The sequence below is a fragment of the Sus scrofa genome, chromosome 6, assembly GCF_000003025.6.
Source record: "Sus scrofa isolate TJ Tabasco breed Duroc chromosome 6, Sscrofa11.1, whole genome shotgun sequence".
In the NCBI taxonomy this organism is placed as follows: domain Eukaryota; kingdom Metazoa; phylum Chordata; class Mammalia; order Artiodactyla; family Suidae; genus Sus; species Sus scrofa.
Genome location: NC_010448.4, coordinates 151,412,010 through 151,437,926, shown reverse-complemented (window position 1 = coordinate 151,437,926; position 25,917 = coordinate 151,412,010). Strand labels below are relative to the sequence as shown.

General features: G+C 40.1%; 1 long non-coding RNA gene across 9 annotated transcripts in view; it reads right to left on the bottom strand.

Annotated features, from left to right (window-relative positions):
- Nucleotides 1-14,274, bottom strand: part of LOC110261419 — a 137,352-nt gene extending 123,078 nt beyond the window's left edge. For 3 of the 9 annotated variants that reach the window (XR_002345475.1, XR_002345471.1, XR_002345472.1), the window contains exons 1-2: nucleotides 13,948-14,274; nucleotides 395-485 (exon numbers count right to left, since the gene is read on the bottom strand). This is a non-coding gene — a long non-coding RNA (uncharacterized LOC110261419). The remainder of the gene's footprint in view (nucleotides 1-394; nucleotides 486-13,947) is intronic. The other 6 variants (XR_002345469.1, XR_002345470.1, XR_002345477.1 and 3 more) reach the window with 6 other exon arrangements.

Genomic DNA, 25,917 nt, shown 5'->3' with positions numbered 1-25,917 from the left:
ATTGTTTGAGGAGTTCTGGCAACAGCTTGTCTCTGATCCCTCACAGCTTTCTCTTCTCACTCACAAATACGACTTTCTCTTTCTCCATTTATCTACTGACAGACAGTGCTTTTTTAACTGATTATTTCCCAAAGCAATCATCCTGGAATTAATATGGCAGTTCACAATGTTAACATATTTATCTTATCACAAATGTTATTAAGAGCTCAAAAGGGTTGAAATTGTCATTACCTATTTTTAATAAATAATTTTACTTCAGCACTTATCATTCCCAGGAGCTCTATATGACAGTATCTCCTTCAATCTTCACAAGCCCATGAAGTATTATCAGGACTATTTTTCAAGTGAGCAAATTGACATATAGACAGTTTAAGAAATTTGTTGAAGGTCGTACCCATAGATGTAAGATCAGAATTTGAATCCAAGCCTGTAAAACTTCAAGCTCTAAGCTTCATTCACTAGGCCAGGGGTCAGCAAACTTTTCTCTGTAAAAAGCCAGATAATAAATATTTTACCCTTTTCATACCATATGGTCTCCAACATAACTATTCTTCTCTGCCATTGCAGCATAAAAGCAGCCATAAACAACACCGAAACAAATGAGTGTGGCTATGTTCAATAAAACTTTATTATGGACACTGAAGTTTGAATTTCATATCATTTTTGTAGTTCATAATATATGATTCCTTTTTTTCATTTTTTTCCAAACATTTGAAAGGTAAGAACTATTCTTAGTTTGTGGATCATATAAAAACAGATGGTAGGCTGCATTTCCATCTACAGAGAGAATGTGATGATCAGGTAACACGAGACTCTCCAGGCACATTGGGCTATTTTTAGGTTCCCAGTCTCTCCCTGGGGTCTTTGCTATGTTATTCTTTTGCACTGCAAAGTCCTGCCACCATCCCCCTTCTCAACATCTGCCTTTGTCGGTCATGCTCTTTGTCATACTTTAAGACAAAATTTGCTATTACTTCTTGCAGGAAAGGCAACCCACCCACTCCTATTCCCAACCCCATACTACGTTTGGTGGCCTTTTTCTGTTCTCCCTTAGCACCCTATGTGTTCCCATCATAGCATCTGTCACACTGGCTTGGAATTGCTTGCTCCCCTGCTCCGAAGACAAGTGCCGTGAAAGCAGGTTCCTATATTGATTATAATTGTACCTCCTTAGAAACTAACACAGTGTTTGAAAGAGGAGCCCAATAAATGTTGAAAAAGGGGATAAGAGGAAGGAAAGAAAGTAGGGAAAGGGAAAAAGATAAATGATAGAAGTACTTAACTATAAATACAGGCTCTGAGTGGGATATGGAGAGGCAGGAGTTGAGGGGAGAAGCTGACACCAAACCATGAGGAGAGAAGTGGAAGAAAAAATGCCTGAAATGGATGTGGAAACTCTATTTCTGCTTCTCATGAGGAGTAGTCCACGATCCTGTGTAAAAGCGGTTGTGCATTATACGGGTCAGGAAAGAAAGGCAGAAAAAAATCTTTTAGATTGTCCCATCAAGGCCTAAGGAAAAGGTACCACCTTAGACATTCTGGGTGTCCCATGGAAGATGTCATGCTCTCTGGTATTTCTGGAATGTAGAAATGGCAACGGTTTGAAAACAGAAACAAACTCACAGGTTTCAAAACAGATCTTATGGTTGGGGAAACCGTTGGGAGGAGGGAAGAAGTGGGAGGGTGGGAATAACATATACAAACTACTGTATAAAATAGATAATAGAATCTACTGTATAAAATAGAAAATAGAATCTACTGTATCGCACAGGAAAATCTACTCAATAATTTGTAATAACCTATATGGGAAAAATAGATATATGTGTATATCTGGTTCACTTTGCTGTACACCTGAAAATAATACAACCACTGTTAAGTCAGCTATATTCCAATAAAATTTAAAAAACTAAATTTTTAAATGTTATGATTGTATTTAATTAAATATTATATGTATTTAAATAAAATGTTAATGTTATAATTTTATTTTTTAATATTATAGCAAGTATAAGAATCCTACTGAAGTCATAAAAGAAAAAGACATTAAAGAGTCAAAGGTGAGATGGGGAAGCGGATGTCTAAAAGTCTTCTTTTAGCTTTAGACAAATTTGCTCTTTTCAAGAGATTGTTGGAACTTTGATTTGTTCTCCAAAACTCTCCTTTGAAGCTAAGAGTTTATCCCACACCATCAATGCTTCAGGTTTGGATGCTTTGGTTTTGGGGGTTTTTTTGTTTCTTTGTTTTTAATCTCTTGACCAGGTACACTGTAGGAGAGCTTTCTTGAGATGAAAATATAGAGATAAGGAAACACCAATTTTTCACTCCATTGCTACACTTTGCTTCCTCCTCCCCTAACCCGGATTCTCTTCTCTGCTGGTGCCGCCCTCCAGGGAGATGCCAACAAGTGCTTCTACCAAGAGATTCTTGGGAAGTGCAAAGAGAGATCTGACTGCATGTGTTTAGAGTCACAGTCCAAATCCCTCTTTCATTCATTCTTTGAAGCCTTTGCAAATGCCAAGAAAGACGGCTGTCGCTGGAGAGGTAGAGAAAAAAAAAAAAAAAAAAGAACTGCCCAACATTGGTCTCACTGTCTTGGCTTCCTTTCCCTGCTTATTATCTCCATGAGAAGAGGTGCTCTTGGATGTGTACTGGCAACAGCTTGTTTCTATTCCTTCACAGCTTTCTTTTCTCACTCACAGACAGGACTTTCTCTTTCCACATTTATATATTACCACACAATGATTTTTCAACTAATAATTCCCAAAGCAGTCATTGTGGCAATGAATATGGCAGTTTACAAAGTTCTCTTAAAGAGGTGTACTGCTCTTAAAAACAAGAGAGGTCCTGGGTAGAGTCTGCCTAAAGAAGGCATGATGCCTTCCCCCTTCCATCTGGGAAATGAATAAGGCTATGGACTGAGATTCATGAAGCCCAGGCCCACTAACAAGTCTGCCACTAACTTGGCAGGTGTCCTTGAGTAAGCCATTTGACTTCTGAGTTCAGATGGATCCTGTGGCACACCATCCAGATGCCATGCAGCTACTGGGAACATTGGAAGTTGACAGTTCTCAGCTGAAAACCCCACTGGATTTTGTCTTGGCTGAAATATGCATGTAGCTCAAAGCTACATTTAATGACTGGATGATCACTGCAAGAGTACAAAGATCTGGCCCCCTTGACCAATTTGGAAAAGTTCTGTAGGGCCATCCCAGCTTCTGGGTTCTCTGTAAGACTAGCTATGCCTTCGTTGGGACTGCATGGATTTTTAACTCCTCCCTCTGCCCAATTCTCCTTCTTTTACTTCCCTGCAGGTGTTGACCCTGACAGCCACCTCAATAAAATCCTTACATGCAAATTTCCACAAGCTTACCAAAGACTCAAAGTTTACCACCCACCTGGGACACTAGTCCTTAGCTTTTCCATCCATCCAATAAGTGGACTGTGCTAGATGCCTCCATTTCTATCTGTAAACACGAATAAAGTACAATGGCCCAAGTGCCAGCTGTATAATATAATCAGGAGAGACAGCGCCTGGGTTCATGTGCGTCTGAACACAACTGAATTACGTAGTCCAGGATACAGCTCTTCAAATGCTATGAAACAACTGGTAGAGTTGTGAACAGAGACACTGAATATTAGGGTTTCTAGGTTGGAGTCCTGTCTCTGCCGCTAACTTGCTGGCCCTCATTTTCTTTTTCTTTCTTTCTTTCTTCTTTATTTTTTTGAATGCACCTGTGGCATGTGGCAGTTTTGGGGCCAGGGATCAAGCCTGTGCCTCAGCAGCGACCTGAGCCACAGCAGTGACCACACTGTGATCCTTAACTCACTGAGCCACCAGGGAACTCCATCATTTTCTTAATCTACAAAATAAAAGGCTTTGTCATGTTCCTTTCCTCTCCTTATTTTAAATAAATTCATGTTATCTCTGCTTGGAAAACAAAAGATTATTTTTGGAGAAAGTGGTCTCATTCAATATGAACCAAAAGCTCATGTTAGATGCCCAACTACTCATGGCTCTTTATGGCGCCCTCTGCAGGCATGGTCCTCAGAAACCTGTGGTCTGAGGCTGACTGAGATGCACAGGGAGCCACAGAAGAGGCAGCTTCCTTGGATTCAACGTGCTACTCATCCACGATGGAGAAGCCACTCCTCAATGATAAGATTCTTATGTATTCAGGAGATCATTAGAGGGGACTGAAAAATCATAATATATGTTGAGTACCTGCTAAGATCCTATCACTGACTCATACCTTTACATAGTTTATTTAATTCCAACAACACCCCCTGAAAGTAGGCTATTGCCCTCTCCGTTTTACAGATAACACGTGACAAACCAGACTCATGCACGGGGAATGTGGAAGAATGAAAGCTAGGACCCACCGTGGTTCCATCACACTGTAATAGCAGTACTGCTCCTTTGTCTCCTCAACTAGAGGTGAAGGCTCCTTGATGGCAGGTCCCATGTTTCGTTTGTACCCTGACTACTTAGCACAGTGGCAAGCATCTGTAGTTACTAAACTCATGTTTATAACATTAATTAAGACCTCCTGACTTCTCTTGCTATTTCTACCACACCATCACACAATCAACTTTGCTTCCTCACCTGCACATATTTCTAAAAATGATCCATCTTGAGACAGAAGATCAAGCCCAAATCACAAAGAGGTAGTTTATTACAGTCTCCCCACTTATAAGGGGACACCTGTTGTTTGGCCCCTTTGAGATTTGGTAGCTGGCTACCTAGCCTCAGCTGGGTCTATTTGCACGCGATTGGCTCACTTGGGCCAGCTGAGCAAGAGTTTCACTGATCATTCCTATAAAGCCATTAACGCTTCTGAAAGCCGTTACATTTTAAGATGGTTTAAATCTATCCATCTTGTCATTTTTAACCATGCCCACAAAAAGCATCTTAAAGATATTTGATCATTCAATTAGACTAAATGAGGCCAATGTATACACGGCTGCCTCAGAGGTTATCATGCTTAATAAAACATACTTTATAAATCCTGTGAAGGCTGTAATTAAATTTACAAGGCGCTCTCCTCACAACTTGAACAAAGGATGTCTGAATGTTGTGTGTGTATATGTGGGTGTGTGTTTTGTGAGTGTGTGTGTGTATGTTTTAAAGTCCTGTTCCATAAGGATTATAGCTCCCCTGCTGTTTGGAAAAGATAATTTCACTTGTAACACTAATAACTTGAGCAGGGGAGAAGCTGGCCTGGTGAATGGAATGCACTTCACTGCACATCTTGGCTCAGCTAGAAATCGGAAACAGATGGTCCTTGCGGCTGGTTTCCCACTCGAGCCCGCTCACTGCCAGCCTGTGGTCTTCAGTGAGCTGCTGCTGGCAGTCTGTGACTTGAACATAGTAGGACAGTGGCAAAAGAAATCAAATCTTTTCCAATGAGCAGCAAGTTATAATGAAATTTGACAGATCTGACATTCTATACCCAACATCTAGTTAGAATATATTAACCTTTTAGTTTTCTTAAGCGCCTTGCATAGAAGTTGTGAATAAACTTATTAGAGGGTTATGTTGTATGCATCTTTTCTTTTTCTCTTTTTTAACAGGGGGCAGAGGGTTTAGTCCAATCTTGGGTGGCAGCTGGTTAACAGAAAATGCAGAGAAAGTAAAAGTCAGAGAATTTCTAAATGGCAACAAGGCACAAGAGCTGCCACTAGGGAGAAAACCAATTCTTTGCAGGGCATGGCGGGTGAGTTTCTGCTGAAAAAAATTATCAATATTTTTTCTCAGGAAAAAAATATATATATCCTAGATCAAAAATCTGGGCAGATCATTAAAATTGATGGGGCTGTCTGGACCCCCTGGCATTTTCTTCAGTTCTGCCCTTTGCAGCTTTGCAGCATTTGCTTCTGCCATACGGTGAGAAAACCATGCCAGGTGACTTGGGACACTGATTTTTTTTCAGTCACCACACTCATGCCCAGTAATGAGTACCTGTGCAGAAGACTTTGCTGATTTCATCAAAAGGGCTAAAGCTCCCACCAGAGACCTTGGCATTTTTCTGGGCTTTGGGAGAACTAGGTTATCCAAACTTTTGTGTAGATTCTTCTTCCAATTCCCAAGCTTATGTTTGAGTACACACTTATTTTCCATGTTAGACAGTGATGTCCTGAACATCATTTTAGGATTTTCCACCTGATCAAGGTTAGAAAAAGACCTAGGTCTTTTAATAGTCAACAATCCCTCTTCAATACAGGGTTTTTAAAAGTCTTAGATGCCCCATTGCCCTAAACGGAACTTCTCTGCATTTTCTGCAACAGGGTACAATTCTAATTTCATTATTTTCAAGAGCCTGGTGATTCAAAGCCACACATATTTATTAAGCCCAACACCCAATGATACAAAAGAATTTTTTAAAAAGTCTTCTGAGTACTAACTAACTGGAACAGGAAAAGCATGAACTTGTTTTTCAAACAGATACTGGGTTGACTGCTTTTAATATGTGTCCTTATGCAAGACTCTGACCTTTGACTCTGACCTGCAAATTGAAAAGAATAATACCAACTTCTTAGGGTTGCTGCAGAGGTTAAATGATACACCATACCTGGAAGCACCTTGATAAAGGTCTGGCACATAGCAGGCACAAAAGCCTGGAGGCAACACCAGCTGGTGAAGCTCTGGAGTCATAATTCCTAGGCTTGAATCCTTCTTCCGTCTCTACTCCAGGACCCTAAACAAGTTGCTTAAACTCTCAGAGCCTGTTTTCTTGCTTACAAAATGGGTCAATAATAAACCCTACCATATAAGGACCTATCTTAAAAAAAAAAATCTTAGAACAGTACCTGGCTAATGGGTGGCACTCAATACATGTTAGCTGTTATTACATGTTGCATTCAAAATCAAGTTGCTCTTCTCCTAGAGTTTCAAATTTCCAATGGCCCTCGAAACAAATCTTGAAAAGGAGAAAAAAAAATGTAGTTGCCTACATCGCAGAAGTTTCTGTTAAATGAGTGAATGAATGAATGAATGAATGACATATGTTCGCTAAAGGCAAAATATATTTGATCTATGTGAAGTACCAGTGGATGACAGAGATAAGGAAGTCAATGGAAATTCAAAGGGGCTAGAGATCCCTGCCGACTAGGATTTTGGAAAAGGGTGTTAACTTGTAAAAGGCAGATGTTGTACTAGGAGGGACAATAGTTCAAGCCAAGGTAAATGAACAGGTGGTGTAAATGTGAGAAGAATGCAATCAAATTTCAAATCACCTAAGGTTCTGTGCCTTTATACTAGCTTTCTCTCACAATTTAGGGAGCCCCTACTGTCTGCCCAGCACTGAGCCTGAACTTGTAGCTACTAAGACAAGGCATGGTCCCCGACCTCAAGCATCTCATGGTTCTTCTTGGAAGGCCAACTGGGAGGCAGATTGCTTCTAGGAAAGGGGGCTAAGAGGTGAAATGGAGTGAGGCACCAATTATTATCAAAGAGCAGAGTGAAGGGACCTAACCCAGCCTCACAGGGCAGGACCAGAGGTGAGAGAAAGGGGGTTCCTCTCAATGGAGGAGGATTAATAATAACAAAACATCAATAACAAAATAATGACTTTGCTTGAAAACTCACTGCATATCAGAACTATTGACTTTATGCATACTTTTGCTACTAACTAGTATATGTAAATGCTAGTCATATATATATATAGTTATATATGATAACAAGTTATCTTTCTGATTAGGATTCAGAGAATTAGAGAGGTTAAGTGACCTAGGAGGGGTCACACAGTAACCAAACAAGCCAGGATTTGTGCAATTGGACTTCAGAAACTGTCTTTTCAATGACTTTACTATCCAGCCTCTGAAAAATCATTTAATATTCTATTTCATGTTGGTTTTTAACAACATAAGACAAAAACCAAAGCCTGTCCTTGGTATCATACACCTGTTGGCAGCAGAGTCTTTGAGGCCTTTATCCAAACGCACTGCAGCAAAGACCCAGATGGGAATCCCCCATCCCCTCAGCTCTCCTGGGTTCTTCCCATTCACCCAAGGGAGGTAGGAGTTGATTTCGGTAGCATTGGCCACGACAGCCGGAAAAAGGCTGGAACATGACTTGTCTTTATCCCAGGGGGCCTCATGTTATGACAAAACAGTTCCCTGTCTAACGTTCCCCCATAGCCACCCGGACCATATTCCTCATACATGCCCAGCAGTTTAGCCCATCACTTGACTTCATAGCTAGGGGATTCCTACTTCCTAGAAAACATATCCAAAGAATGTAAGCAAGTCCAAACCCTGATGGACTTATTTCTTGATGAGAGGGCTGTTTTTGCCTCAGATTCATTCACGTGCAGTGGGAAGAAGTATTCAAATGACGAGTTAAATTCAAAACATGTAGCCGCTTTCTGTTATTTTTTTTTTTTCTGACTGAAAGCAAACCATTTAGATGTTTGTTTCCAAAAAGGCATCTGTCAGCAATCAAAGGGGAAAAAAATGCATAAAGCAAATGCAATTGTTTGGAGTAGCATTTCCTGGATCATGTTAAATGCTTGAATTGCTCCCCATTATGCTCACCAAATAATTTTATTTCCCACAATAATTGCAATATTTAACATGTTTTATTTAATCTTGTTTTAAGGCTATTAACAATGGGCCACACTGTGAAAAGATTGATTGCTATATGGGAAAGGACAGTTTCCACCAGCCTCTTAGAGAACAATGATAAAGTTAAATGCAACTAATTGTTCTGGATTTAAAACACTATTATCCAATAATATTTCTCATTTCTTTTTTCAAAACTACTGTGCCATCTCCTGTAAAATGCTCCCAAGTATTCCATCATTCACAGAGTGAAATCTGGACTCCAGTTTAGCTTATGTCCCATTCATTCATAAATAATGGGCACGCATAGGGTAAGCTGAGTTGCAGAAATGCAGCGGCTCAGATAAGAGATGCCTCCAACTTCGGAGGCTGCAGCAGGACAAACTTAGAAATTGGACCCACAATTTTGGACCCACATGTCGAAAATAGCCATGTGCATTCATGCCATAGGAGAAGGCTGGGGAGACTTTGGCTTTGTCTGCTTGTCAGAGACAAGTTGGGAAGAATAAAATGGAACAAGAGGTTGATGCAAAGACAATACTACTCCATTTCCTTTCTTTTTCCCTTTTCCCTTTTTTTTACCCCGGTGTAGCCTATTTTACATTTATGTAGCATTTTCAACTTTCTTCTCTTTCTTCCGCTAAACGGTAAGCTGAAGGCTAGGTCATTTCACGCAGCAGTTACACAAGGCAACCACACTTTTGACCGGCAAGCTCAGAGCAAGGTCCTGGCAGAAGGTCTGTTTGCTCATGGACACTGGATAACTTAGCACTTCCTTGCTACCCACTCCTTTTCTGAATAGAGAGGTGACACCAGAATTATAAAGGCTACAAAGATGCTTCTAAGAGTAATGGCAATATCCATATTTGATGATCATTCCTGATACCGCCTCCTACCCCATATTATCAGAATTAAATTCTCATTCATTAAATGAGAGATGAGAAGGAAAAAAAATGCCTTATTTATTGTATTGGTGGTTCATCCCATAGACGCCATCTGTGGATCATGCTTTAAATTATGAAACGTTTCAGGTGCAACTGAATAAAATCCGCTTTGCTAAAATGATATTTTTGTCAAAACAGCTATTTTCCTGATGCTAAATGGTTAAAATAAAACCAACTAAGGAAGAGGTCAGAAATTGAAAAGCAAAAGCTATCAAATTTAACCTCTTTGGAACTTATAACGTGTCCTGTATAAGTTCATCTAAACATTATTCCATCGAAAACGTGACTAGAAGAAAATCCGCTGGATAACTGGGCTGTAAATGCACAACTTTTTAAATAATCACAGTTCAGTTGCCCTGAAAAATACCGCAGATAAATTCTCACATGCTCCCGGGTGCCTATATAGGAGACCTGCCGTGTAAAGAATTATAATATTACTGCTAGGTTCTTGGAGATGAAGTAATCGCTTATATTCAGGAAAGAAAAAAAAAACGAGGATGGGTTTGGTGCCCTGCTCTTATAAAGGTATTTCTGCAGTTCCTAATTTCACACCATTAGCAAGAATAAAATATAACAAATACAAGGCATTCTCCCTGTTTCTCTCGCCCCTCTTAGTTCTGAAGTCAGATGACTTGAAATTCAGCAGTTGCTTGTACTTCTTCTCAGTTAAATTTTTTTTGAAAAAAATCATTTTTACAGCCATTCTTATTGGTGGGTCCATGTTGTGGTTTATTTTTCCTACTAAAGAGAGGATGTGTGGTTAAAAACCCCTGTGAAGAAGATGGCTTGGTTACAGTAAGGAAATCAGATGTGATTCTCCCTGAATAAGGAAGTGCTCATGTCAAGTTTAGCCTGAACTCTGTTAAACTGGATTGAAAACAACTGATCTTTCTACTTACAAAGAACAGAAAAGCCCCAGAATTATTTTTTAAAGGTATACCAAACAATAGAGAGATGGCACCTAGCCTAGATTAGAACTTGTGAAATATCAGTAATGTATTTCCTCACAGAAAAACACACATGTAAAAACAACATCAGCCAAACCAAAAATCAAGGGACTTGAACACTGTCCTTTCGTGTTTACGTTCCATATTACACAACCAAATCAACTAACGAATTTTTTTTAAGGTAAGGAAGGAGAAATCTTTTCCCTAAGAATTGTTTTTTTAAATCCTTGGAAAACCTGTTCAGCTGTTTCCAGATTTAGTTTTAGACTTTTCCGCTTTGCTTCCAATGAGATGTGTAAGACAAGAAAACTGAACTAAACACTTTTGAAAAGGCACAGCTCACGTTCTTGAGAAAAGTGGCTGTGAAAAACAGATACTGAATCAGACTTAAAGTCGAAGGGGGCGGGGGGGAGTGGGGAGAAAGAAAAAAAAAAAAAAAAAAAAAGCCCAAAACATTGCATGATAGTCTCTAAGCAGTTCCATCTGTCAAGCAGAAATTTTAGGCTAATAGCCTGTGGCGATCTCCCTCCGCAGTCCACTACCTGCCTTTGTCCTATTAAATCTCTTTATTCTCCTTAAAAAAAAAAAAAAAAAAAAAAAAAAAGAGGGGGGATTGGTTGTTGGAAGGAAAGGAAAAACCTTGCAGACCAAAATCATCTGAGTGATGAAGCCCTAATTTTAACCGCCTCTCTTTGATGTGTAGCAGTGGGTTCTTGTTTTTTAAAAAGGAGAGAGAAGACAGTGCTAAGAGCAGACTTTTCATCTCCACTTCACCTTGCCACTGGGTCTGTGAGAGATTGGTTCATTGTCAAGGAGATTTTTTTTTTACCCATGATTCCATATGGTATGGACCGGACTACATGTTGCCCCACATGCCACTGCAAATGTTTTCTCAATTAGGTGTCTTATCTCCCGTGAGTTAGCATCAGATGAAGCTTGCTGACAGCGTAATGGCAGGGAAAGCTTCCGACGGCTCCATCAAATGGCAGCTCTGCTACGACATCTCGGCCAGAACTTGGTGGATGGTGAGTTGGCAGCCGGGGCTGCTTTTTTTTTTTTTTTTTTTTTTTTTCCCTTTTCTATTTTCCCTCCCTCTTTGACAAAATGTCCCAGACCTCACATTCATCAAATTCACATTTGATTTTTTTCACACTCTTCAGTGAGGCAGCCTCACACTGCTTCCTCTTACCATCCTCTCTCTGCCACTCTGCGACTTGAGTTCCCAGGAAGGCTTGTCCTGGTTTTCCATGGGACAGTGTATAGGAATTGCTTTTTTTAAAAAAAAAAAAATTTTTTTAAGAGTGTCAGAAGTTTTAAGGTAGAGGTAGGTGTTTTAATCAAGCAGGTCTTGGGGTAAAAGATGAGCTATTCCCTCAGGTTTTCCTCCCTCTCTCTAGCTTTATGTCTCCTTTACTTTTGTTTTCAAGGACTAGGAGGTGCACGGTTTTTCCTTGACTGTGGTATTTTCTGAGGACGCTGGGGAGAACCAAACCCTGGGCGCGCTCTGGTCCTGCCCCGTTAACTGGGTTGCCTGAAGTCACCTGTGCGAGAGCTCTGGGTTCCCACTCCCTGTGTTCCATCAGGGGACCCACATCTCTCATCTAACTTTCCCCATTTGTTTGTCAGAGCAGGTCTCTTAAGTCTCTTAGGAACAGTAGCGCTGGGTTGGAAAAGACCCACGCAGCCCATCTTTTCGATATTCTGGGCACAGATAAAGTTTTAGTAAAAGTTCCGCCATGCGGCCACAGAACGAGTTAACTCACATGTCACGGTCAACCAGGCCAGACAACCTTTGACATCTTGGATCTATAAGAGGTAGGGCGAGTTGGGAGGATGCACAAAAGCTTATTGTCACGGGAGATGCAAGTCCTGTGAGGAAGAGTGTCCTCAAATCATTACCGCCCTCGTTAGGATGGTGTCCGTTAAGGATTAATTCGTTAGCAGTGCATTTTTAGTTTTCCGTAATTATTATTCTTGCGGCAAGCGTGAATTCTTCCAGGGAGTGAAAAAAAGTTTGCTGCCAGGACAATGAATGTATTATCCGTTCCTAACTGGACCGTGAACTTCAGCTCATTTCACATAGATATCAGTTTAAGAAGAAGAAAAAAAAAAAAAAAAAAAAAAAAGAGGGAGAGAGAAAGGGAGAGAGAGAGAGTGGCGTTGAAGGGGAGGCTGGCAAATGGAATTACAAGACGGGACATGTCGGTTTCATTGTATCATCTGCGGGGAAGAGTTCTCCTTTCCCCTTCCTGGACCAGTGGTGGTATCATTTTGGCAAGTTTTTAGGAATTCTGAGGACTGGGAGACTATTAAAAGTGAGCTTCCGCAGGATTCTATCTGGCTGCTTCTTGGGGTGCTTCTTGGGGTCCATTCTAAGGACAGTTGAGTTTAATGTGGTTGTGGGTATGTGTGCACATGTGTGTTTTAACTTGTAATTTCTTAACTAGACTTTAGAAACCTTACCAGTGATCTCAGGACAATGGTGATTCAGCTTATGGTTAATTAGACTAGCAGGAGACTATGCACTTCGCTCCTGAAGTTTTATTCAGGGCACTTATTTTCCCATTAGAGTTTCTGCCAGCAAGAACAAGGTTTGCTTGTATGCTGTGATGTTGCCTATTGCTTTGCCTTATACAGCTTGTTAAACACCAGAAATGAATATACTGATTGGTTTAGCTATTATTTTCTAAGTTGTAAGTTAAAAAAAAAAAACTGCGCGCTGATGTCATATTCTGCGTGACATTCTCCTTCCTTGTATTGCAAGAGTTCATAGATTTTATAGACTGTTACTTTTTATGGCAAATTGTGTCATCTTTTTTTTTTACTTTCTTGCAAAGATCACCAAATGCTCTTCTTTTTTTAACTTGGAAAACTGTCATTTCTTTTATGTAAAGTTTACTTGGAAGTTGCTTTTCATTTAAAATTATTTTACAGATGTTTTACCGCCGGGAATATAAAATATAAAAGTGGTGGAAACACTTAGCAATGCAGTTGACTAAAAATAAACAATGCCGTAAGCTCACATGCTGCTGTTTAGACTGCATACTACAGGAAGGTTCTCAACTTCAGTACTTCTAGATCTTTGCTTTGAAAGGGGGAAAGAGATCAGAATGCTCTTTAAAGAAGTTGTGGAAGTACCATAGAGAATAAATCGATTTTTTATTTCCCTCAAAGGTGACCACAGACCACAGCGTTTTAGATCTGCCAGTTACAAATAATTCTAATGTAAACCTCCCATTATTGATGGGAAATTGAGAACTCTGGTGAAGGGGGAAAGGAGTCATTAAAATTAAGATAAATTTTGCATTTTCTCTTAGCTCTGGTCTTTCCTTGAATAGCATTCACTTCCTCTGGCTCCACACCCCCCCCCCACTATCCCAAACGATTCCCCCCAACTCAAAAAAAAATTTAGACTTGCCCCTGGCTGATATGCTTCTTTCACCAAAGAACAGTACAAGATCCGAGTTTCACACTAAAGGCAAATAAAGCTTTAAAATTACCTCATGCGTCATCTGGCTACACAGGCTCCTCCGGGCTGCAGAGTGGGAAGCGGCTTGGTCCTCCCAGCATACAAAGGCAACTCAGTGAATGCCCCCTCCGCCGTGGAGGCTCGGCCTCAGCGGCCAGCACAGGGATATGCAATTTTGCTTTTTAATGAATCGTAAACAATTTGTATGGCAAATGAGTGTGTTTGTTTTAGTTTGGGGGCATATGTTGGACCAGGTGGTAGACAGCCATTACCTACTCCAAAATTTGGGGTGAGAATGGAGAGAGCCCCAGATCATTTTTATTTTTCCAAATAATAAAGACCCCACTAGAATGAAAGAACCCGATTAATAAAAGACTGAGAATAACAACCTCTCTCCTCTCGCCCTCTCTATCCCCACCCCCTCTCATAATGCACCCTGGCTTACAGTAGGGTTTGAACTGCACTTTCGGATAACTAATTGGAGCTCAGTTGACTACATCAATGGGCTCTTTTTTTTTTTAGTATACATTTTAGCTTTGTCTTTTAAAGGCTACTTTTGTTTAAGAAACGGGTTTTAAAATGATAAATACTGAAAAGGTCCTTTTTCTATCTTCTATCACTTTTCTTTTTTTGGTTGAAGCTAATGTTGCCTTGAGGGACATAGGATATAAGAATTGATAAATACATTTTTGATATCAAAATGGAGTGAGAAAGGGATCTTGATATCCAAAAGTCAAATGAAAACTTTGACTCCATCTCAAGAAGTTGTAAACAGCTTAGAAGTTAACAAGAGACCAGGGTTCGAGCATGTACATTTTAACAGTAATTAGATTTGGCGCTGCCACTTATGAGAAATCTTTTGATATCTGAGCCACTTTTCTAATGCTTTAATCATGCAAATCAAGAAATAGATATTACATATCAACTTAATCTAGCTATGTTGTGACATCTCTATTTGAAACCTTCCGGCATAAAACCAAGGGAAAGCCTTGTGAAATTTTTCTTCACTCCAGATGAAATGGAAGCACCTTGAATATCTGTCTATGCTTCAAAATATAATTCTATCCAGTGGAATTATTTTCATTCTACCCACATGGCATTAAAATAAAGGCAGAATAAACATTCTCCTCTTCCTAATGATTTACTGATAACAAGATATTATGGGACTATTTTTATGTAAATTATAAAATACGTTTGTCTTCTGCGATCAAATTCAAAAACTCATAGCAACTATGAAATGAAAGCTATTAAATCATCTTGCAACTCCCTCACCCCATGCTAGTTTCCCAAGTACTTAGTTTGGAAGTATTCTCTTTAGAAATTACTATACAATTTTTCAATCAAGAACTATCCATCACTTAATCCAAATTTTTACAACTCAGACTTTGTATGCCAGGAAAAGACTTGGGCAAGAAGGATACGCTATGCCTTATGATGTAAATGCCTTTAAACATATATCTATATGCAGATAGAGGGATATAGATATAAATTAGCAAGGTACTTGTATGAATTGCTGTCTTACTGTGTTCAACAATTCAAAAAAACTCTCAACTCCAGCCTACTTTCCAAATGATTGGCAGCTCTAACGGCTTCAAACCTAAGAACTCATATTTCATGCAAACCTTTTGTTGTTATTTGCTTGGATTCACGTCTTAAGTTGTGTTTATCATTTCAATTTTTTAAATGTCAATTCTCAATTGAACAAATTTTGGTAGTGATTATTCTCTGAATTCCTTTGAAAACATTGCCTAATGAAGATTTTTCTATTCATTTGCACTAGCTCTTTCATGATGATTAAAATAACTTGGAATCTGCTACAATGGCTATAAATAAAAAGAATTAAAAGAGGAAATTCAGTAAATAATAAATCTTATTGTATTCTCAGAATTCAGTATTTTTTAAAAGAGTGTCCATGATAAACAGACTTACACATGTTCTATTTCAAGCATATACAGTCTACTTGAGCTTATTTTTAAACACACAGTTGTCTTATTTTTATCCAGCATTATAAACGTGTGACTCTATTAATGTCTAAGAACATGTATTAACTTCAAAGTTTCTGTATGCTCCAAACATTATTTTCTCACAGTATTAGCAATGATTGACTGAATGAAGTAGAATTTTTCTCCCATATACATTAAGAAAATATCCTTATCACTTTCTTTTTGGTTAGCCTTATGTAACATTTTTCAAAGTACCATTTACTATACTTAGGGAGAAACAGATACATTAAACTATGTTCCTATCTTTTTTCTTTAAATCAAATTATGATCCAAATGTACTCCATCCAGAAATGTGATTGGTTACTTAAGCCAGCCTATGTACTTCTCCTATCTTTTTTAAAATCTTGATTTCCTGTTATTACACTCATATTTCTCCCGTGAACTTTAAACAGTAAAATAAGTGCTTTGTCCTTACTTATTTTCTAGTTGATTTTCCTTCACCTGTCCTGAATATTGTCAGGAATGTTTCTAATTTAAAACCAAAAGAATCAGGGGCTGATTAGAAGACAGGAAATTGGAGGATTAAACTGTCTGGTTGAACTTCCTTTACTTATCAGCACTCAGTAACTCACACTGGATTACAAACTCAATAGGACAATTTTTACAATGCATTGTTCCTTCTGGATGTTTACATATATACAGTGTGTGTGTGTACATGTTCATGCTAGATGTGTTTGTGTGTGCATCGCAAGTATGAAAAGAGAAGAACCAGCAGCTGTTAGTTATAAGTAAATGCTTTTAAGTGGGATAGTTTTAAACCAAAGGGGCTTATACTATGGGCATGAAAGTTCATTCAAAGTCTGTAATCCCAGGATATTCTCCAAACTTTCTTATTAAAACAGCTATGAGGAACTAAGCAAATAAGGAAATGCTATAAGGGAAGAAGCAAGATGCCCTGTTTTGGAAATGGAAACTAGATGGTGGTCCCTTTTGCAGTTCATCTCCCCTGGGTTCTGCTCCAAATTCCCAATACCCATGTGACTGAACGGGTAGGGAAGGTGAGTGAGAGGGTTAACCTAAGAGACCCAGAACCATTTCGAGATCCCCTTGGCACCAGTTGAGAAAGTAATCTCTCTTACTGGGACAGCAGGTCTGAATATTCCAGGTGATCTTATATTGTGAAATGAGTGTCTGGCAGGGAATGAAATAGCAAATCAGGACAAGAAGGTTAGGAGTCGTCTCATGCCATTAGATCATTTAAATTTTAAAATAAATAATAAAAACAAACCACTGACCTAGATTTTTACCATGTCATACATATTCACAGAGCTGTGTTCTAGAAATCATGCTGAGAATTCTTTTTCCTGACTCCACTCTGTTCACCTGTCTTGCCCTCAATTCACATTCATTAATTTGGCTTAAGAGGGCTCCAGGATAGTATCTAACAGTTTTTCTTGCTTCTGATTGAAATGGGACGGGGGGGTGGGTCGGTTGTCTACTGAGGAAAACGGATGAAACAAATGTGGAATATATGATCTGGCAAAATGAATTGGTCAGTTAGCAGGGTAGATCTGGGAATTAAATTTTAGGAGCTTGTTCTAGAGGTGCATCTTTCGTTCTCCACATATGCACCAAGCCCCAACTAAGGCCCTGGGATGGAGAGGGGTGAGAATCAAATGCTGCTTCTGCCAGCTGCCATCATTCAAGCTTTAAAGGCCCTGGGAAGCCAACCCCTCTGTAGCTAACTGAAAAGTTCATCCTGACAGCTACTATTGGTTGACCACCAACTGTCGCTTAGAAATCTGTCCTAGGTGCTTTACATAATTTTTTTCATTTCATCCTCACCATAAACTATGACGTAAGTGTCACTGCCCAACTTTCTATACACAGGACTTAGGAAAGGCGGCACACTGCCCAAGGATAGGCACACATGTAGAATGAGCTGCTCTTGCGCTGCCTGCCCACTGGCTTCATCTGGGACCAAACTTGTCATAAACAAATTGATTCCTTTTGCACTAAAATGTAAGGGAATTCAGAACTTTATGGAATCAGGATCATCCATCCATTTGTATGATGGTATTGTGGGTGCACAAATCTGTTTGCTAAGAAATCAGAGGCAGAGAAATTACACTGTATTAAAAGCAAGATAGGACATGGGTCTTGTGATGCCCACTCCCTGTTCTGAAAGAGCTGTGCAAAGAAAAATTCCTACTTTTCAAGAGAAATATTTTGTATCACCATGGACTAAAGAAACTCATGAGAGAGTCTGATTCAAAGAGCACACCTCATCTTATTAAAATATACATTTAAAGAGTTCCTGCTGTGGTGCAGTGGGTTAAGACTCTAGCGGCTCGGCTCGGCTCGGCTCGGCTTGCTTGCCAAGGAGCAGGTTTGACCCTTGACCAATGCAGTGAGTTAAAGGATCTCACGGTATAGGCCACAGCTGCAGCTCGGATTCAGTCCCTGGCTGGGGGACTTCCATATACCATGGGTGAGGGCATACAAAAATTAATAAATTAAATAAAATACATCTTTCATCAGAAGATGGATGGCTCAAGGAAACCTAGTGTGTTTAAGTTCTTGCTGAATATTATGAATTTGTTTCCCCTAAGTAATGTAATCTATATTTAGCAAATATCTCACTTGCAGTTTTAAATGGATCATACCATTTTTAAAAGGCCATCCTTCCAAAAAAAAAAGTTTCCCAGTGCGCCCTCTCTCTCTCTCCCCCCTCCTCCCTCTCCCCCACCCTGCCTCCTCTCCTCCCTCTCTTCTCTGTTTGTCTTTAATAAGCAGAAACACCAACATAGAACACTATTGCTACGTAATATTTTTTATGCCACAAGAATCACTAATTAAAAGTTTATTCCACCATAGTTTTCTGTAAGAGAAGATACAATGAAGGATACCTAATGGCAAAGATCTTAATATACTCCCTATAAGTAAACATCTATTTCCCAGACAACTGCTGACTATAAACAATATGTCTCAGCCAGAGCTCTTTAATGATGCCACATGTTGGACAGATTTTTCTATTCCTCATAATCCCAGTTTCTTTTGTGATCCTTGATGTGCGCATGCTATTGCTCTGCTGACTGTTTGAAATTGATGATAATTGGGAATAATGACCAGGTCAGAGGTGGGGAGGCATAATCCTGAGCAGATCAGCCCTCCACAAAGTCGCAGTGCAGAGAGGGTCATGGGGGGGCGTGGGCACTTGTGAGCTGAATCAGACATTCAATGGATGTAGCTGATCCATCTCACCTCTCTCAGTAGGTACCTCACTACATGTACCCTCTCCCAGGTGTAGACAACATCTCTACTCATTAGGGTATGAGAACCCTCAAATCATCGTCATCCACCCTCCCCACCCCTCAGCTACACTACTCTAGTTATGTGGCTGAAATGCCTTAGCAGCTGGGTTTGATAAGCTTCCTTCACATGTTGAAAAGCTAAACATTGTGGGCTAAATAATTGATTTCACCCGTTCATTTAAGAATCAATTAAAATCATCATAAATTGTTTTGTTATGTTTTAAGAAAAACAGCAGTTTTGTTGTGTTTTAAGAAAAACAGCAGCCTCCATTCTCATTTTTGTAAGCATGTGAAAACCTAGAAACAGGTGCTAAAGTCTAGACTCTCTCCTAGTGAAGAGAAGGAAATCCTTGAACATTTGTAACCCACTGCCCAACACCAGGGTACAAGTTGGTACGGTACTGTGGGTAGCACTGCCTAAGAAAGGAAAAAAACTGAGGTGGGAAATTACTAGAGAAGGGGCTGATGTAATTGCTCAATGAAAAGCCAAGAAATAACAAAGCTTCGCACTGGAGGCCATATACACAAATATCTTAGATGAGGCAGGTCAGCCAAGTGTAAGACAATGAGAATGTAATAAATTAGTGGGGATGGGGGGTGCATCTGTGAGAAACTGGAGAGTGATACATATTTACCCCTCAACAGCAGTAAAAACAACACTGCTCTAACCAGACAAAACGCATCCTCCACCCCGGGGGCCTAAAGCTATTGAGCACAGACTGTGGATCAGAAGATAGAGTGGGATTCCAGCATCAAAGTGTTTCATTCCACAAAAAACAAGGAACTTAAAGGCAAATACCCCTGGGGAAAAGATCGCAGCAATGTAAACTACATAAACGACACTGCAGGTTCAACCATTCACATCTGATTCTTTTCCCTGGCAGGCTTTTGTGGGTGGGAGGTAGAAGGCAAGGACCCTGTAAATATCCAAAATAGGGGGAGGGGTCCTCAAGCAGGAAAAGCAGTTAGCAGAGAGGGGAGTGAGGGGATATCAGAGGAAATGGAGAGGGTGCCGAGACAGGAGATATGCCTTGCTGAGCCTCCACTGCTCACCTCAGTTCCCTCCACTCCAGCCCAAGTTTTCTCAAAGTGGCCTTGACATCCCTAAGCTCTCATGGACTCTGAGTTCCAGAAAGGAATTCTTCACAGGCACACCAGCCTTCTTCTCCATCCAGTAAATCCTACCCTCCCTCCAGGTCCAGGACAAATGCAACCTTCCCAGGTCCCCAGAGGCAAAGTGAGTCACTTCCCCACTCCCTACTGGCCCCACAGCCCCTTGCTCCCAGTCTTAGGACACTGGTGAAATGGTGTTGGAGTCTTTCTGTTTACTATCCAGCTCCGCCATGTTGCTTGTTCCTTAAGAACAAAGCCTAGATCTTAACATTTCTTTTTTACCTGCAATTAAAGAGATAAAAAGCCTGAGGCAAGTACCTCCCACCAAAAAAAAAAAAAAAAAAAAAAAAAGGAGTTGTTTTACTCAGGACAGCAGTTGGCGAAGTGAGAGCAATGAGAACCTGCGGGCCCTCCTTGGCTCTGTTCCCCCCCCCAGCACAAGTGTTCAGTCGGCCCTGCTGTCCACCATGTTTCTGTGGAGATTTTCCACTTCTTGCCAGGCACAGGGACTGCGCTCGGCAAGTGCTCTGCCCTCCTGTGGGCTAATCCTCAAAATCTCCCGTGACACAATATCATCACCTCCACTCCACCAAGGAGGATACCGAGTGGAGGTGAAGAAGCCAGTGAGTTGCTGGAGAAATTCTGAAGCTGTGCCTTTCATTCCTACATTGGAGTGAACTAGTATACCCAGCACTGCCATACCCTGACTCAGGCTCAACAAAAGACTGTGATCATTGGATCGGGGCAGTTTCACTCCACTGTACTAAGGGTAAGCCCCAGAATCTAAAGTTCCTTCTGAAGTCAAAATCATCACAAAGGCTGGGTTGAAAACTGCGGTCTCTAGTGATCAATCCTTCTACTAGAAACCTGTGGTGGTTAATTATAGTGCATGGCATTGATGAATTAAAGCAAGCAAGTAGGAGTTCCCATGGTGGCTCAATGGTTAACGAACCCAACTAGCATCCATGAGGATACAGGATCGATCCCTGGCCTTGCTCAGTGGGTTAAAGATCCAGCGATTGCTGTGAGCTGTGGTGTAGGTCGGTTACAGACTCGGCTCAGATCCCACGTGGCTGTGGCATAGGTCAGCAATTAGACCCCTAGCCTGAGAACACTCCACGTGCCTCCGGTGTGGCCCTAAAATAACAAAAGATAAATAAATAAATAATAAAATTCATCAATGTATGAAATACAAGCAAGTATTCCTATCCCCTCCCCCACCCCAAAGGATTACAAGAGTTTTCATTGTTTTTCTATTAGCCTGTATTTTTTTATTTTTCTACAGTGAACATGTATTTCTTTATCTATTAAAATTATATGTAACAAAATCATACTCATTCAAGATATTCATCTTGTTTCCCATTTGTCTCATGAAAACAGTAAGTAGCACTAATGGAAAGATTCATGGGCATCATGGGGTCTTGGGCTCTGAGGATATGCATATTTTCAAATTTTAGTGATGCCCTTTTATCATTAATTTCCATACTTAACTGCTGATTTTAAGATTCTCTTTCTTGTAATGAGTCGTGTGGATCTTTCCATCCCCCAGTGCAGCATAGCAGTCAAGGGCAAAGATTTCAGATTCAGGTGGACTTGAGTGAATCTTGGCTCTGCTTTGGACAGACCACGTGACTATGGCTAGTGACTAAAAAATTGTGAATCAGGTTCCTAAAACTGGGAAGTGTGATCATCAGAGAGCTATTGTGAGGATTAAATGAAACAGTGCATATTGCACAAGCCAGAAGCCTGGGGGGACATTCTAACACCTTCCTCTTGTCTATTCCATGAATTTACTTCCTAAATAGTTTCTAAATCCATCTGTTTTTTTCTATTTCCACCGTCCTCCCTCAGTCGAAGCTACCATCTTGTCTAGCCCATATTGCCTCAGTGGCCTCCTAACTGGTCTCATTGGATGCATCTTTGCCCCCTGTAATTTATTCTTCACACATAAGGCTAAAGGATCTTTTCAAACACAAGTAATCTGTGATTTCAATAGGTTACACTTTCTCTTAGATAAAAGGAAAATCCTTAATAAGGCCTGCATGATGTTGTCTCTTCAGCTTGTTTGGGACCACTCCTCTTCTCCCTAAACATTCTCCAGCCAGAATGAAAAACATGGCTATAAAGTATATGCAATTTTACTTTAATTTTACTAGGTTTTGGCTCAGTCTTAATACAAAGAGATCACACCAGCTTATGTTTCTACCATCAGTGGATGAAAGTTCATATTGTACTACCCTGTCATCAACACTTGATAGTGTCAGACATTGATTTTTGCCAAGATCAGTATTAGATGGCATTTCCCTGACTATTAATAAAAAGTTTTGGGGTTTTTTGTTTTGTTTTTTGTGTTTTTAGGGCCGCACCCACAGCATATGGAGGTTCCCAGGCTAGGGGTCTAATCGGAGCTACAGCTGCCAGCCTACACCACAGCCACAGCAACACCAGATCTGAGCCTCAATCCATTGTGCAAAGCCAGGGATCGAACCCGTGTCCTCATGAATAATAGTCTGAGTTATTATTATCTTAATATGTTACACATACAGATAGGTATTTAAGAGTAGATATAATGTCTTTAGAGAAAATGTATTTCTCCCTGATAAAAGGATTAGAGAAGTGGGGACTTAAGAGCTGAGAGCCCCAACCTGGGCTTTCTTTCTGGCCCTGTCCTGCTTTAGGAGTGAAACTTGGTCGTTGATTTAACATCTTTGGTGGTTGAGAGTTAAATGAGTTAATGCATCTTATGTGATTATCATGGTACTTGGTATATGGTAAACACTGAGTGAACGATTTATTATCATTATTATAGCTAATCCCAAATCTTCCTCTAATAATCTGTGCGACCTTTAGAAATCCCCTTAACCTCTCTGGTTATCGGCTTCATCATCTTTAGAATAATACTGTCATCCTCACATGGCTCACGGGGCTGTTTTGAGAATCAAATAAATTAGCAGGTGGGAAAGTTTTCTCTGAAAATTATTAAATGCAAGAGATATGGAAGACACCACTATGAACAAACCTAAGAAGCACAGGTGCCAAATAAACCCATTCAACCAAAACTCTCATGGCCTTTGCTATATCTTCTCTTCATGATGGACTATGTGGGGAGAATGAGAGTGGGGTTCAACACAGCTGCTCAACAGTGACTTCAAGTAGTTGATAACTGAAGGTCCATGTGTGAGTGTAGACAGTGTGTTTCAGAACAGACATTTTAGAATGAGAATTGAATTGAATCTGTGTTGAATCTCCATATTGAATCTCTCCTCCACAACTTCCCAAATAGTGTGGTCTCAGGAAAATGGCCTAATCTGTTCATTTGTAAAGTAGGACAAAAGATAATGCTTACATCATGGATTGCTATACAGATTAAATTATGTAATCTGTATAAAACATTGACACATTTCAAACTTCATTAAAATTATAATTATTGTGGGGAGCTGCCTTCATGGCTCAGCAGTTAACGAAGCCAACTAGGATCCATGGGGATGCAGGTTCAATCCCTGGCCTCTCTCAGAGAGTGAAGGATCTGACATTGCCATGAGCTGTGGTGTAGACAGCAGACTCACCTAGGATCCCATGTTGCTCTGGCTGTGCCGCTGTAGGTCCAATTTGACCCCTAGCCTGGGAACCTCCATATGCTGCAGGTGCGGCCATTAAAAAAAAAGAAGAAGAAGAAGCAAAAAAAAAAAATTATAATTATTTTTGTCTTTACTATCATCATCATCAGCGATGATAGCTATCGATTTCTAGGAGATCAATATCCAGGGGGCGTAGGAAGATAGCAAGGCAGTTAAACCACACGAAACAGACGCATTCCCCCAAGATGGTATATTTGGTTTGAGAGGCAAAGAAATTGCCCCCCTAACATGCTGGATTACCCTGCCCTATCAACTCAGTTCGGGCAACACAAGGGTCATGTGGCTTAGACACCTCAGAAACAGAAAAAATATATGAAAGAACATCCTACTAACAATAACCTCATCCCATGCTGCGGAAATCACATATCTTGTGATAAAATTTCATGCAAGCAAATGTGCTCCTTTCTCAAGATATAATTCCATTTCCCAAGATATTTAGTGAGAGAGACCCACGGGAGGATCCCCGTGTCACTTAAATTCATGCTGAAATACAAGTGTGCTTTCTACACTTGGAATTTTCACGTGTTCAATTCACCTTAGCCACCTTTACTCAACAGTTTCCATAGAATATCAGTGGCCTCTTAGTCCCTTGGGAGAGAACCATGGCCTGGGTACAACTAACTCATGAGTTTTATCTATTACTACAAGCCACGGTATTAAAAAAAAAAAAAGTGGCACTGTCCCTCTATTCAAGAAAACTATATTAGGAAACTATAAGAGTGTATTCAATAGTAATATTAAAAATAATAACAGGAGTTCCCCTTGTGGCTCAGTGGTTAACAAATCCGACTAGGAACCATGAGGTTGTGGGTTCCATCCCTGGCCTCGCTCGGTGGGTTAAGGATCTGGTGTTGCCATGAGCTGTGGTGTAGGTTGCAGACGTGGCTTGGATCCCGGGTTGTTGTGGCTCTGGCATAGGCCGGTGGCTACAGCTCCGATTAGACCCCTAGCCTGGGAACCTCCATATGCCTCAGGAGCGGCTCTAGAAAAGGCAAAAAGACAAAAATAAATAAATAATAATAACAATAGACAACATGTATTTAGCACATCCCCTTTGCCAATACTCTTTTGCCACTCATATTTCTATATTGTTGAAAAAATATTACTACCACAAAACAATTGATTAGGGGGGGCGAGCAAGCTAGTGTTGACCCAATGCAGTCTCAAAAGTGTGGTCCCATTAGTAACACCCAAAAGGCTGGAGAAGAAATGGAGAAAGCTGCAGTGTCCTTGTAGAATTGTCCTTGGGAATTGTAGTTTTATGTACTTCATCTGCTCTGAATATTAGAGAGTCAGGCAGTGGGATAAGAAAAAACTCTTGGAGTTCCCTGGTGGCTCAGTGGGTTAAGGATCTGATGTTATCACTGCTGTGGTGTGGGTTTAGTCTCTGACCAGGTAATTTCCACATGCTATGGGTACAGCAACACCCCCCTCCAAAAAAAGAAAGAAAGAAAATTCTTATCACAGACCAGCAAAATAGTGGAAAGATGCTAATACACTGGAAACCAAGCCAAGACATCAACTGGATGTACAATTATAGATCTGGGAAGAAGATTTCCACAGAACTCAATTGGAGAGGAAGTGGTATCAGAAGCAATAGACAGGCCTTATGAGTAAGAAAAAAACAGATCCAGCTAGGTCTCTTATTATTTGAAGATGGATAAATAAAAACCACGTACAAAATAAGAAGCATTAAATGCTGCTGAACAAGAGCAAGGGAAGACTTGGAAGAAAAAATCTGAAAATCATAAAGGATAGAAAAGCAAAGAAAAAGAAAAATTTCTGCTCTCCAAAACAGGAGTAGAAAGCCATTTGAAAAAAAATTAATAAATAAAAACCAGAAGATAAAATTTTGAAAGAGATTGACAAAAGCAGGTAGTAATTCAAGAAAATGAGCTGTGCTAAACCTGCTGCAAGACAGAATTAATACTGTGAAAATTGGTCCAGTAATTTCAGAGTCAAACTTTCAATAACTTTCCCAGACAGACCCAAA